The following is a 13,878-nucleotide window of genomic DNA, read 5'->3' on the forward strand; positions in this document are numbered from 1 at the left end:
TAAGACTTGAAAGGGAGGATAAAAGAGGGAGGATCAAGTTTGATTTTCTACAAATGCTACTGATCGATACGATCAGGAGAGACACGAATCGATTTTATTTTTAGCTGTTGATGAATGTCTTGAATAGCTTGCGAACTGGTCCTCTAAATTACGGAGGTGGGTTTTAGGCTCCTTGGAACAGATCAGCCTTTCCCAAGTGGATGCCTGGTATATGTGTTGGACCACAACTCCCATAATCCCCAGGCAGCCATGGGATTGTGGAAATTGTAATCCAACACATCCGGAGGGTGTGAGGCTGGAGAAGTCTGGGATTGATCTTTGGTAGGTTTGGGAGAAACAGATGTGGCTGAGCAGACAACGCTGATAAGGAACGTTCCTGCTACTTTTGTATCAATCAGGTTTTTTTGTTTAAGAAGCAGCTTGGAATTCAAATGAAAAAGCAAAGAAACTGATGGTTCTGGCTTGTGCTGACTGAAATATGTCCTGGAACCAGGTGTCAGTTCCTTGGTCTTCCTGGCACAGCTCATTTGGGGTTGGACGCGGGTTACCGTGTCCTCTCCTGTGTCGCTGTTGAGTGGGTTGACATATCCATGTAGTGGTTAGCTCAGTCTTCCCTAACTCCATCTGGTGTCCTCCAGATCTGTTGGCCTAGAACTCCCATTATCCCCAGCCAGCATGACCATTACAGCCCAACACACCTGAAAGGCACTAGGCTGAGGAAGGCTCAGCTACAGATTCTCCTACTGGCCAAGGCTGAACTGAATGTTGCCGTACCATTCTCCCCATGAGTGTGGGAGCTCCGGGCACCTCTTTCCCTAAACAGCAAGCAACACACAGCTTCTTGTGCCGGGCCTTTCCTAACCCCGCTGCACTCTGTTGTGGGCCTCTGTTCTCTATATGAGGAATGCTGGCCAGTGCTTACACCTGATGCTGCCATTGCCCCCCGGATTCCTTCTTGACCTTCCCCATACCACCTACTATCCCCAAACTTTGGAGTTTCCGCTATGCTTTGAATGCTGTTTCTGTTAATTTGGTCCTCTGCAACTACATTTGATCTTTCAGCGTCTCCTTCTCTAAACTATGATTCTGCACTTGGATCTTCCCTTGGATTGATGATGGCTGTACAGGTGCTGTTCTCCTTTGCCTTGATCCTAGAAATGCTACCGACTTTGGGGTACCCCATACTCAGCTTTGTCTTTCTCCTTCTCTTTCTGAGCTTTTCTGTTTTTCATTTACTCAGTGCCTGAACAACAGCTTGGGCAGATCTGCTGATTATCAGCATTGTTCTCCAGGTGCAGATGGTTCCAATCTATTGTTAGCTTGAACTGAAAATTCTCTTTAGTTAGAGGGGGCACTAAGTAGAATATTTTATGTGCTGATCCTTGTTCCTTTTGATTTTTTCTTTTACCTCTAATACAAAATGCAGAACAAGACAGTAACAACAGCCTTCCTTATCCTGGCCAGATGTGTTTGACTCCAACTCCCATAATCCCCAAGCCATCTATATTAGCTGAGGGTTATGGAAGTTGTTGTCCAAAAAAGGCTGCTGGTAACACAATGGCTACATTTAGTCATTACTATAGTTCAGTGTGCAGCTAGCCTCCGGCTCATGTGCTTCCTCCCCTCAATTAACCACAGGTTAGTGTGTCATCCAAACCCAACAATCTGTGGTTAATCTTAACTATAATTAGCAAAAGCGAGGCAGCTTCGTAAACCGCAGGTTGAACTTGGCTTGTTTACAGTAACCAGATTTAAGATTAACCACGGTTTGTTAGGTTTGGACAACTTGGTGAATTGTGGCTGATGTAAACTTGGAAGCGAAACTCCCTCTGCATGGAAATGCCTGGTGTCAGGGCAGGGAGATTACACAAGCCCAAGGGTCACTGCATCTTGTTCTCATAATGCATAACTCTTATCTTTTAATACCTGATGCTGATCATACTTAACTGCACCAACTAAATGAATCATCATCATAATTGAAATCGAATGGCATAATTGGAAAAAAAAGTCCATTTAATAATTTTGGAATAAACATGTGTGTGGTGTATATTGAATAGTATCTTCTCCAAAATTGTTTTTAAAGGGAAATTACCTTGGTGTGACTTAGCTGTCAAATTCCATTCCTTCAGATACAATTGGACAATGAGGAACACACCTCGTCCACTCCCCACTCCTGTGTCATCTCATCCTTTTCCTGGAGTACTTGGCTGTGAGGTTCAGATTTGAGTAAACTACGTTTAGTGCTAACCAGGAATTGGCTCCAAGCAGTGTTTTGCAGGCCCTCTTCAAATCAGCTCCCTGTTAGCCCTAATCACAGTTCACCTGATTCAGACAGCATAGCAAACTATGGTTGGGACATACCAAGAAACGGAGACGGGGAAGAGGGGAGAATGTAAGCGTGCAGCACATTCCCAGTTCTCCAACAATAGGGTTGAAGTATCAGAATGTGGCATCTGAACCAGGTTTTGGTTTTAAACTATTCTGACCTGTCTTGTTCTTTTAAAAAGAAAAAATCTAATTTTTTTCTTTTAAAATTTATGCGGTAGCTAGACAGAAGTTGGGAGGGCTATGTATAATCTGTGCTATTAAAAAAACAAAATGTCTTCACTGAGGCAAATAGATTCTGTAGCCCAAATATATTGCAAATTTGCTCAGTCTGTATTCATTTATTTGTTTTTCCCTATTTGCTTCCACTAGCCAGGGGTAGAAAGCCCTGCTCAGTTTCTTTATGGTTTCTGATATTTCAGGAGCCATTGTTGCTTAGTGTGACCATATGAAAAGGAGAACAGGGCTCCTGTATCTTTATCAGTTGCATAGAAAAGTTTTTTTCAAATGTCTCCAGCCCCACCCCTTTCCCTCCACTGACTTATTGTTTGGTGCACTTAATTGTTTTCTTTTGTGCAGTGTTTTTCCCCATTCTGAAAGGTCGAAATGCCTCTCCTAAGACTTAGTTACTAGCAGTAAGAGCTTCAAGCTAAAACATGCAGGTATTTTGGAGGATTTGGCTCCGCCCCTGTTGCACCTAGTCCCACCTACTACTGGAATATTGCTCCAGTTCTCTCCCCCCCCCCCATTGGGAGTTTCTCTGAAATCGAATTTGGCCCTCGGGCTGAAACAGGTTCTAGTCCTTATAGCAGTGAAGAGAACCCTGAAAGCCTCTTTTTCTCACACTCTTTCTCAATGAGAGTCTCCAGGTGCTGAGTTTTGTACCCAGATCAAATCCCATGCTTGCATGGTACAGTTCTGGCATGTGCTCAGTCCTGACAGTAGCCAGCTCAATGCACGGGGCAACTTCTACATTTTGGAGCTTATGTGTAACTTGCAGAGTGTGGGACCCGCATTTTATAAAGGCAAAAGTAATACTATAGGCAAGCAATTAGCTGTGCGCCCAGCACAGCATGTGCTGACCTGTACCGCTGCTGAGACTGCAATTAACGTCCATTTGGGGTGGGTGAGGGGGAACTTACAGTGCATCGCGAAGTGAAACTTGGAATAATTGGAAATAGCCAAGGGGCTGAGTAGGTCAAAAATGTTAATAGGCTTTAGAACTTTCCACCTTCAGATTTCAGGAGTTCAGATATAGCTTATGTAACAGAGCCTGATAACTAGCTGCTGAAGGGCCAGCCATTCCCAGAGGGACAAGATTTTAGATTGCCTTGTTGGTTTAAACAGAGGGCTTTTTCACACTATGCATTTCTGGTGGGAGCAGGGCCTGGTCAAGATATTTGCCCACCACCAAGTATGTGTACTTTGCAGACTGGTGCATCCCAGAATAGTTTGCTGTGTCTGGGAGGATGTGCACGCCCCAGCACCGTCGGTGACATTGCATGGGATTCTGGGCACAAACAACATGCTGCTTCATTGATGATCCTTAAAACATTATAGAATCATGGAAAAGACCCTAGAGGTCATTTAGTCCAGCCTCCTCTGCTCAGTGCAGGCATCTTGCCCGATGACTGTTCAACCTTTTTAAATGCCTCCAGTGAAGGAGATAAGCACCACCTGCTGAGGCAGTCCAAATTTGGGTTGCTTGTGTGAACAGGCCACCCTTGGGTGAGATAACCATGATTTTTCAACCCTGTTCTGTAATTTTCACATGCTGCATTTAAGGTAGTGCATAGTAAACATGACATCTCTTTGGAGAGATTTTTGTGGGCACACACAAATACTCATTGGAAAGAAATGAAAGATTTCTGTATGCTGTCCTGGACGGGGTTGCACTCTCCCTAAAGGATCAGGTCCGTAGTTTGGGGGTGCTCTTGGATCCAGAACTGTCACTTGAGGCACAGGTGAACTCAGTGGCAAAGAGCACCTTTTATCAGTTTAGGCTGATATACCAACTGCACCCTTATCTGGACAGAGATAGCCTAGCTACAGTTATCCATGCTCTGATAACCTCTCGTTTGGATTACTGCAACGCGTTATGCGTGGGGCTGCCTTTGAAAACGGTCCAGAAACTTCAACTGGTACAAAACAGGGCAGCACGGTTACTAACAGGGACTGGCCGATGAGACCACATCACACCAGTCCTTTTCCAGCTTCATTGGCTGCCAGTCCAGGTCCGGGCCCGTTTCAAAGTGCTGGTATTAACACATTTAAAGCCCTAAACGGCTTCGGGCCAGGCTATCTGAAGGAACGCCTCCTCCCGTATGTACCTACCCAGACCCTAAGGTCATCCTCAGAGTCTTTCTCCACGAGCCCCTGCCAAAGGAAGTGAGGCAAGTGGCTACCAGGAGGAGGGCCTTCTCTGCTGTGGCACCCCGGCTGTGGAATGAGCTCCCTAAGGAGGTTCGCTTGGCACCTACATTGTATGCTTTTAGGCGCCGGGTGAAGACCTTTTTATTCTCCCAACATTTTAACAGTCTATAAATAAATTTTAACTTGGTGTTTTAAATTTGTAATTTTGCATTGCTGCTGTTTTTATCTGGCTGAGCTTTTATATTGCATTTTATAGTATGGTTTTATAGTTGTTTTATACTTTGAATGTTTTTAATTTTTGTGAACTGCCCAGAGAGCTCCGGCTATTGGGCGGTATAGAAATGTAATAGATAAATAAATAAATAAATAAATAAATAAAATAAATATGCTGAACATCGGCAAAAAGCAATCCTATAAAGCAGCCTTCCCAACCTGATGCCTCCCAGATGTTTCAGATTACAAGTCCCATCACTGCAACCTTTTGTGTGCTGGCTAGGACTGATGGGAGTTGCAGACCAATGCATCTGGACCACTTCCAAACAAGGCTTTCATTGCGAATTCGCCCTACCTCATTCCTGGAATCTTACAGAGGGTCCAGATGACACCATTTTTCCATTTGTAAACCTCTTGTGTTTTCCCACTGCTTCTTCCATCCTTTTTCTTTAGCAGGGAAAGATGGAAAAGCTATACAATGCCTTCTAATTTGTAGCACAAGGAACCCTCTGTCTGCAAGCATCTCTTGAGGGTAACAGGTTGGGGCAGGCTGCAAAGTATCACTTGATACATATTGTTTTACTATGAGTATCTGACCATAAATGGGACAAGTATGAACAAGCCCTTGTCCCTTAGTTTGGTAGAATTACCAAACTGGATTCTTGGGCTCTGCTACTTGGGTGCTTCCCATCTCTTTAACCGTCTTGGCACCAGATCAGATGTTGCTTTATCTTATGGTTGTGGCAGATGCAAGGATGCCATTGTCCTAAAGTTCACTATGCCTTATAGACTTGTTCACACAACATGATCACCCACACTCAAGGTTGAGTATGATTGAGTGGGGGTTGTAGTTGAACCATGAGTTGTTGCTGAAACATGGGTTATGTTGTCTGAACCCAGCCGCGATAACAAACCATGGTTTGTTAACTGTGAACAGCCCAGTTTATAACCCAACAACAAAGCATGGTTTCTCTTCATGGGTTGATCGAGGTTAACAAGCCATGGGTTGTTAGCATGGCTGGGTTCAGAGAAGTCATTTCACCAAGAACCCACAATTCACCAACAACCCACACTCAACCATACTCAACCTTGAGTGTGGGTTATCATATTGTGTGAACCCAGTCAATTGCTCACCCACAATCATGTTCTAAAGGAGACGTCGGTGCATATGCATCTGACCATTGATAGGATCTACGCATTAGAGGTTCCTATCCCCCTTTCTGCCACAATTCATGCCAACCTCCTTCTGTCCCTCAAGAAACCATCAATCTACATCTCCAATTTGATCTGACCTAAAATATCACTTCTCCTGGGCTGTTGCTCAAGGGGAGGATCTGTCTAGACTTTTCTCTAAGGATCATCCTTTCTAGGCAGATGAGTCATGGAATAATCACTACCGCAGTTGCTGGCTGCAAGGATGAACTGATAAAACTGACATCAAAAGAGGTCAGTTCAGTTAGATGTTATTAACCGCAACCAGTTACAATACAGAAGGTTTCTGTCAACATAATCATCTGGAAGGTTGAGCTGCGGCAGCTTGCTGTGCCTGGATCTGAGTTCATATATATTGTCTGCAGCACTCTCTGGGTGCCTGCCTCTATCACTTTGGCCAGTTTCAGAGCCAGACAGACCAACTTTACGGTTTGGGCTATAAAGACAAAGCTCTCTTGCCAGTCTGTAAGAGAATCTCTTAAACTGTTGATATATGGTGTTGGATAAAACATGTAATCCAGGCTGTGTCCACCCCTGTGCCAAAAGAATTACATTCCAAGGAAACAGAAAACGTGCTTGCAATATATTATTCATGAGTGACTTTCTTAAAACAATTGGCATAGTTTGGATTCTCTTTTTCAGTTCAAAGGGAATGGAATGAGAGGGAGGTGTGGGGCAGAAAGGAGAAGCTGTAAAGGTGCTGGATAAGGGACTAAAAGTATAGACAGCAGCTTTCCCAAGAGCAATTTCTGGCATGTTTCACATGTTAAGTATTTTATTTCCCCCTTGCAACTATGAGACCTAGAAACGTAGTCATTTCATTTCATACATACAGATTTGGCAATAATAATAATCCAATCTCGTAGTTTACAAATGACTTCTGTTTTCCTCCTCTTAATGTTTGGTATCTTTGCTTCTCTTTTTATCTACCTTTGACTTGCATAACATCCAGAACGTCGTTATGTTCTGGATGGCAGCAGAATCCTGCTGCCACTTTTACAGGCTCAAGTGAACCTTTAGAGCTGTGTGGCTTTGGTCTCTTCCATGCAGCAAACAATGCTGCCGCTCCCCAAAGAGGCACTTTACTGCTGCTACACCAGAGCTATGTGATATGTTTTCAGAGTGGCCAATTTTCCAGTCCTTTCTGAGCTTGGTCAAGGTTTGCAAGGTCACTTCAGTAAAAGGCCCCATCTGCTCACCTTGTTCAAAACTGGGATGAAGCTCTAGGCTGCTGCACTGAACGAAAACCAGCGGCTTTCCCTTTCGCAGAGAGAGCCTGTTGTCGGTGCAGGGCTGGACATCTCAGGAAAATGGTCAAGCAGCCAAAATACTTCTCATCTTCCTGTTAAAAGTTGGTGTGAAGCTTTGCAATGCTACCCTTCGCAACCTCAGCAAAACGGACGGATTTTATACGCTGCACAAGTATTAATGCAGCTTAGCTGGCAAAGCTCAGTGGGAAATGCTTTGGTGCAATTACTGTGTCACGTCTCCATGCTAGATGGAATGATAACCACTGGGCTAGAAAGAATGGGGCATAAATAATTGGACACAGGGATAATAGGTGCACTATTGAACGCATCCAAGCACTCATACCACTTCACCACATAATAATCCTTCCAACAACCCTGTAAGGTAGGCCAGTATTATTTCCCCCAGTTTCTAGATGGACGACGGGCTAACAGTGCAGTCTGAAGTGGGGTTGTGAGGGAGTGAAGGGGAGGATCACTGCCAGTTCCAAAGCTTTACTGGTTCCTACTGCCAGGGCAGGAGGGAGATAGGCTGCTTCAACGGGCTTTTCATCCCAGTAGATCTATTTTTTTAAAAAGTTATCACCATTGGAAGTAGTGGGCGGGAGGGGGTTAACTATGCCAGCTCCAGGCTGGCATAGCTGAAGGGCCCAATCCAGGCCCTTCTCAGGGAAACAGAGGAGCTTTGGATCCAGTGGGTTCACAGCTCACTGAGAACCCACATCTCAGTAGGTTTTAAATTTGTAATTTTGCATTGCTGCTGTTTTTATCTGGTTGAGCTTTTATATTGTATTTTATATTATGGTTTTATACTGTTGTTTTATACTTTGAATGTTTTTAATTTTTGTGAACCGCCCAGAGAGCTCCGGCTATTGGGCAGTATAGAAATGTAATAAATAAATAAATAGGTTCACAGCTGCCCTTCCCCCCCCCTTTTTAATCTGCTACAGTTTTTAATATTTTTAACATGTTTTTAGTTTTACTGTAGGTTTCATTCTATTTTAACTTTTGTAATTTATATTTATATGTTTTAATCTTGTAAACTGCCTTGAGTCCCAGTACTGGGAAAAAGGTGGGATATAAATATTATAATATTAACCCCCACCACCACCCCTAGACTGCCCCATTTTGGAGCCTGCCCCTGCTGGGAACACTGCCACCAATCGATCTATACCCTCAGAACTTCCCACAACCATAAATGGGAGCCCTGGGGCAGACTGATGGAGGGCAAACTCCTCCCCATCCTAACCCCTCCCGGACAGCTGATGGAGAAGGTAGGATTGCTCTGTAGGAAAACTGTGACTTTTCCCTTGTGCAGGGCTTTGGAGTAACTTAAGAGTCCCATTCATTTCAATGCATCTACTCTTAAGTAGGACTTCAGTTGGATTCCACCTCTTATTTTTTAGATTGTAAGCTCCTCCAGACCAGTAGCCTGCCCTCTTGTAGTCTGTAAAGTCCCATGCATCTGGATGGTGCAATAAAAGAATCATCACCATCCGCATTTAATGTGAACTTCATGCACTTAGGAGGGATATGCATAAAGTTCACATTAAACAGAGATAGTGATGATTCTTCTATTGCACCATCCCTGTGCATAGCATTTCGCACAGTACAAGAGGGCCAGCTACTGGCCTGGAGGAGCTTACAGTCTAAAAATAAGGGGTGGAATCCAACTGAAGTCAAAGTAGATGCATTGAAATGAATAGGACTTAAGCTAGACTGACTTTAGTCCCTTTCATTTCAATTCATCAACTCTAAGTAGGACTTTAGTTGGATTCTAAAGTTATTGTGTGGCAAAGTCTGTGGGAAAACAAAATTTAAAGGTTGTTATGATTAAGTATATATGCAAAATACAAGTGAGAGCTGCAACACTCCATTCCATTTCCCTTCCTCAACTTTCCATCCCCCAACCTATGGTCAGCCAGCATATTATGGCCACTGAGCATGCTCAGTTCTCATTGGCTCCGTTCAGAAGACAACTTGCCCCATTCAGAAGACACCTTAAACCACGGCTTTAACCATGGTGGTTAAGCCAGAATGTCAGGCCATGTTCAGAAGACACCTTAAACCATAGCTTTAACCATGGTGAATAAGGCGTTTTGCTTTAGCCACTATGGTTAAAGCCATGGCTTAAGGTGTCTTATGAACAGAGCCACTAGGTTGTTTTGGGTTCCCCCCCTCTTCATAGGGTTTTTTTCCTAAATATATGTTTGTACTTGTGCAAACCTTGGGGTTCCGCCGAGGTCGCTGGTTCCTCACTCTCGCATGTGGGTGGTTGCATTTTGGCTACAGAAACAACAGCACTCTTAACCTCTACATTACAACTAGAGAGAATGATATTCTACTTTGTGCATTTGGGGAAATAGTTATTTCTCATGTAGATACAATTTTCAGTGTGAATATTTAAACCTATAAGTGCTGCTTAACTTGAAGAAGAAGAAGAAGAAGAAGAAGAAGAAGAAGAAGAAGAAGAAGAATTAAAACCTCCCTTTAAAAAAATATGCAGAAAGAAATTCAACCCTTTTCTTAACTTTTAAAAATATATAACTTAATGCAATTAATATGCAGTGCCTTTCCATGAGCGAGCTCTTTAAACCCGAATTTAGGCTGAATGTGTTGTTTAAGAGATGGCTGAGTGCTGTGCATTGGACCCTGTGAACATTTCTGAGTAGTTGTTAAAACTTAATGACGTTTTGGAGCGCTTGTGTGAAGTGCACGGCTGTAGTTGAATTGCTTGGGCAGCGAAGTCCTGGCAGACTCCCTAGCGTGGGAAATAGAATGAGTCTTCTATTGGAACTGCTGCTTTAAGTGTTTGCCATAAAACAAATGGAGTCTTCAAAGTGCCACTTACTTTGAATTACAAAACAATTAAAGTTTCATAGAATCGCACATCAGCCAATATTGCTGCCTTTATCACCAAGACATTTCTGAACTAAATTCAGATTTTGGACTGGGTACACCACAGCATGCGTGACATCAGCCTGTTGCCCAAATCAACATTCTTGTGCCTCATTCTCCCCATCTGAAACATGCACATAGGCCTCTGGAGGGACCGTACTCAGTGGGGTCGAGAACAAGTTCAGTCCATGGCATCTCCCTTGCTCGGCTTTGTCCATTTTCTTCTGCTGCCCCTTATGCCTGGAACGCTCTTCCAGAACATTTGAGAACTACAAGTTCAATCGCAGCTTTTAAAGCTCAGCTAAAAACTTTTCTTTTTCCTAAAGCTTTTAAAACTTGATTTTGTTCTGACTTTATACTGTTAGTTTTACCCTACCCAGTGCCTGTTTACCCTACCCTGTGCCTGTTTGCATTCTCTTCCCCTCCTTATTGTTTTATTATGATTTTATTAGAATGTAAGCCTATGCGGCAGGGTCTTGCTATTTACTGTTTTACTCCGTACAGCACCATGTACATTGATGGTGCTATATAAATAAATAAATAATAATAATAATCATCTCTAGTTAAAAGCATTAGGTAGCTGGTAATGGAAAAGGTTGCTGTCAGAGTAGACCAGGGGTCCCCCAACTTTGGGGGGACAATAGGCACATTTGGGATTTTGAGGGACTGTCAAGGGTGCACTCACAAAATGGCTGCTGTGGGAGCAGGATTTGCCTATTCATAAAATGGCTGCCATGGCCAGTCACAAGACTGTCAGATCTCCCGGTCCCTCAGGCAGGCACACATTCTGGCAGACTGACACAGGACACCCAAATCAGTAAGGCTTCTTTATTGCAGGAAAGCCCATGGCAAAAGCTTAATGGTTACACATTTCAGAAATCATATAGCTGTTGGTCAGTAGCTATAAGCTCCAAGAAATTCCAGAACAGTCAAAAGCTAATCACTACTGCCATGATAAGATCCCCATCAACATGGTTTCCCCATTGCCATCTCCACGGTTCTGAACACAAGGGAAGGACAATCCATACATGGGTCCCAACCCCAGACAAAAGAGAGGGGAGGATTCCTCACAATGACGCTCTTTTCCCAACGAAGGCAAACTGGTGAGACTAAAAGAAAAGCCACTTGCCCAAGAACTTAAGTACAAGGCAGAGTTGGGGGCTGAGCAAAACCACTCTTTTGTGCAAAAGAGTAGTTGCAAAATGCAAAACCACTCTTTTGAATCCAAATAATGATGGCATTGGAGGACAGCACTTTGTTTTGCAGCATCCCAGGTTCTAAGTTCATTTTTTAAAAAAATCTTAAGAAATAAAATAAAAATCAAGAGGAACAGGGAGCCTGGCATCTTCAGCACCATGCTAAAAAACCCAGGAGGAAGCAGTAATAGCCTAGACAGACCAATGGTCTGACCTGGTGTAAGGCAGCTTCTCATGTTTCTATATACCTTATATTGTGAGGTTATTCCATTGTATGTTCCCTGCTACCTGCTCATGTCATTTGGCTGATGTGGGCTAAGGGTATGGAAGCATACAATCTGATGACAACATAGCGTAAGTGAAACTGGAAGTCTGGTGTTGTTGTTTTGTTGTTCGTTTGTTTTGTGTCATGGTAATTCTGCTGTAGTAAACTTTAGTGTCGTGGAGGGGGCTTGGGTTTGAGCGTGAGTGGCCTGGGTACACATTTCTGCTGCCTCTGCCTTAGTTTCCCCACCTGTGAAATAGAAATAATGACCTCCCACATTGATAAGGATAAGCAAGTGCTTGTTTTGCATTATCAAAGTGCTTTAAATCTGGAGGATGGGCTGAACGTAATGACGGGATGCACAGAAAATCAGGAACATAATTTTCTGAGTTTTATTATGGTTGAAAGACTTGAGCCTTTGCTATGTTTAGTCTGTAAGCCCATTAGACAGTGGGGGACTTACTTCCGAGTAAACATTTGTAGTATTGCACCATTAAGAGTCTTTTGTCATAGACTGAGTGCTTTGAAGCACGGCAGGGTAGGGGGAGCCTTAGGGGGCAGTGGTGCAGGAAGAGGCAGAATGTTGTGACATCCAGATGTGGATAAATTCTGCTGGACATAACAATTTGGCGAGAAGAAATGAGATATGTGGCTGCTGGCTTTAGCAAGAGGACCCTGCAACTGTAGTTCTCTCTCTGTACGGAACGTTTTCCTATTTTACTCAGGGCCTTGCTAGACCAGGCCTTAGCGCGCCTTCCAACCCGGTTTCCCTGCTGTGCGTCCAGATGACGCACAGGGGAATCCGGCGCCAGGCCGCAGTGAGGCCTGGTCTAGCGCGCCATAAGCAAAGTCGCTTATGGCGCGCTTTTTCCCCAGCTCCAGCCTCAGGCCGCGGCTGGGGGAAGTGTGGAGACTTCCTCGCTTACTCGCGAGGAGCCGCGAAAAGCCGCGGACCTGGCACAGCGCTCATAGGAGAGCTGTGCCCATCGGCGGGGGGGGGGAAGAGAGGGGAGGGCGAAGGATGGGAGGGTGGGTGGCACAGGGGGAGGGCGAGTGCAATCGCGCCGCTTGCCGCCCGAGCAAGCAGCCGAGCGGCGCTTGCCCAGGCAATGCCACCCCATCCCGATCACACCCGCCCTCCCCCGTGCCACCCACCCTTCCATCCTTCGCCCCCCCCCCCCCATTTTAAAAAATAAAATAAAACAGCCACTTACCTTCCCGGAGTCTTCGGGCCACCCGCGGCCCCATTAAACAAAACAAAACAAAAATGGCGGACGCCACAGGGCTTGCGTCCTCCCTGCGGCTCCGCCGTCTGGAAACGTGGGGGAGGCGCACTAACGTTTAGGAAGGCCCTCAGTCATAATCTTAACCCTATTTAGCATGATTTGACTGCAGTTGTACAAGTATTAAATTTTCCATGGCAACTTCATGTACTTCCTTGGCTCTTTCCCAGGTGCTGCATTGGCCTTCCCCTCCATATGTCTTGGACTACAATTTCCATCCTCCCCAGTTGGGATACTACAGTCTTAACACATCTGGAGGCCACCCAAGTTACGGAAGGTTGTGCTACACCAATTCAGGGGCAACAGCTGGATTTCAGGATTGAAATAAATTCTGATTTGTAATTTGGTAGGAAAGAGATGGTCAGGTTTCTGGAGCTTGTAGCTACAACATCTTTTCCTGAAGCAGTGAGAACAAGAAAGTGGCGAATCACCTTTTTAAAGAACAAGGAGGAAAAACGAAAATGAATGCAGGCTTGTAAATAGCGACTGGGCTTGTCACATGGTAGGAATTTCCTTAGAGAGACGCATTAGAGAAGCTTTTCAAAAGCCGAGCTTGTTTTTCATTTTTGGATTAGGACACAAATGAGTTACCCAGGTATACATAGGCAGAATGCATCTGTTACACCTTTTTATTTGCCAGTTACTCTTGTGGATGCATTTGCAAGGCCGTCTGAATGACAGCTCACGGCTTCTCATTTGCACTGCAGGCAAAATCAGTGCCCACGCACCTTTTATATTTGGGCCGCCTACAAACACTGATTGCATTTGATTCCCTTCCTCTTACAATCTGAACTTGATGAAAAAGAAAAAATAATAATATGAATGATTGTTCCTTCTTATAGCAAGTGGTGGCTTTTGCGTACTTG

The 13,878-nt window shown here is 44.3% G+C and overlaps 1 protein-coding gene across 1 annotated transcript in view; it reads left to right on the forward strand.

Annotated features, from left to right (window-relative positions):
* Positions 1-13,878, forward strand: part of SIAH2 (siah E3 ubiquitin protein ligase 2) — a 31,875-nt gene that overhangs the window by 16,370 nt on the left and 1,627 nt on the right. The window lies entirely within an intron of this gene.

This window comes from Elgaria multicarinata, chromosome 8 (assembly GCF_023053635.1).
Source record: "Elgaria multicarinata webbii isolate HBS135686 ecotype San Diego chromosome 8, rElgMul1.1.pri, whole genome shotgun sequence".
Taxonomy (NCBI): domain Eukaryota; kingdom Metazoa; phylum Chordata; class Lepidosauria; order Squamata; family Anguidae; genus Elgaria; species Elgaria multicarinata.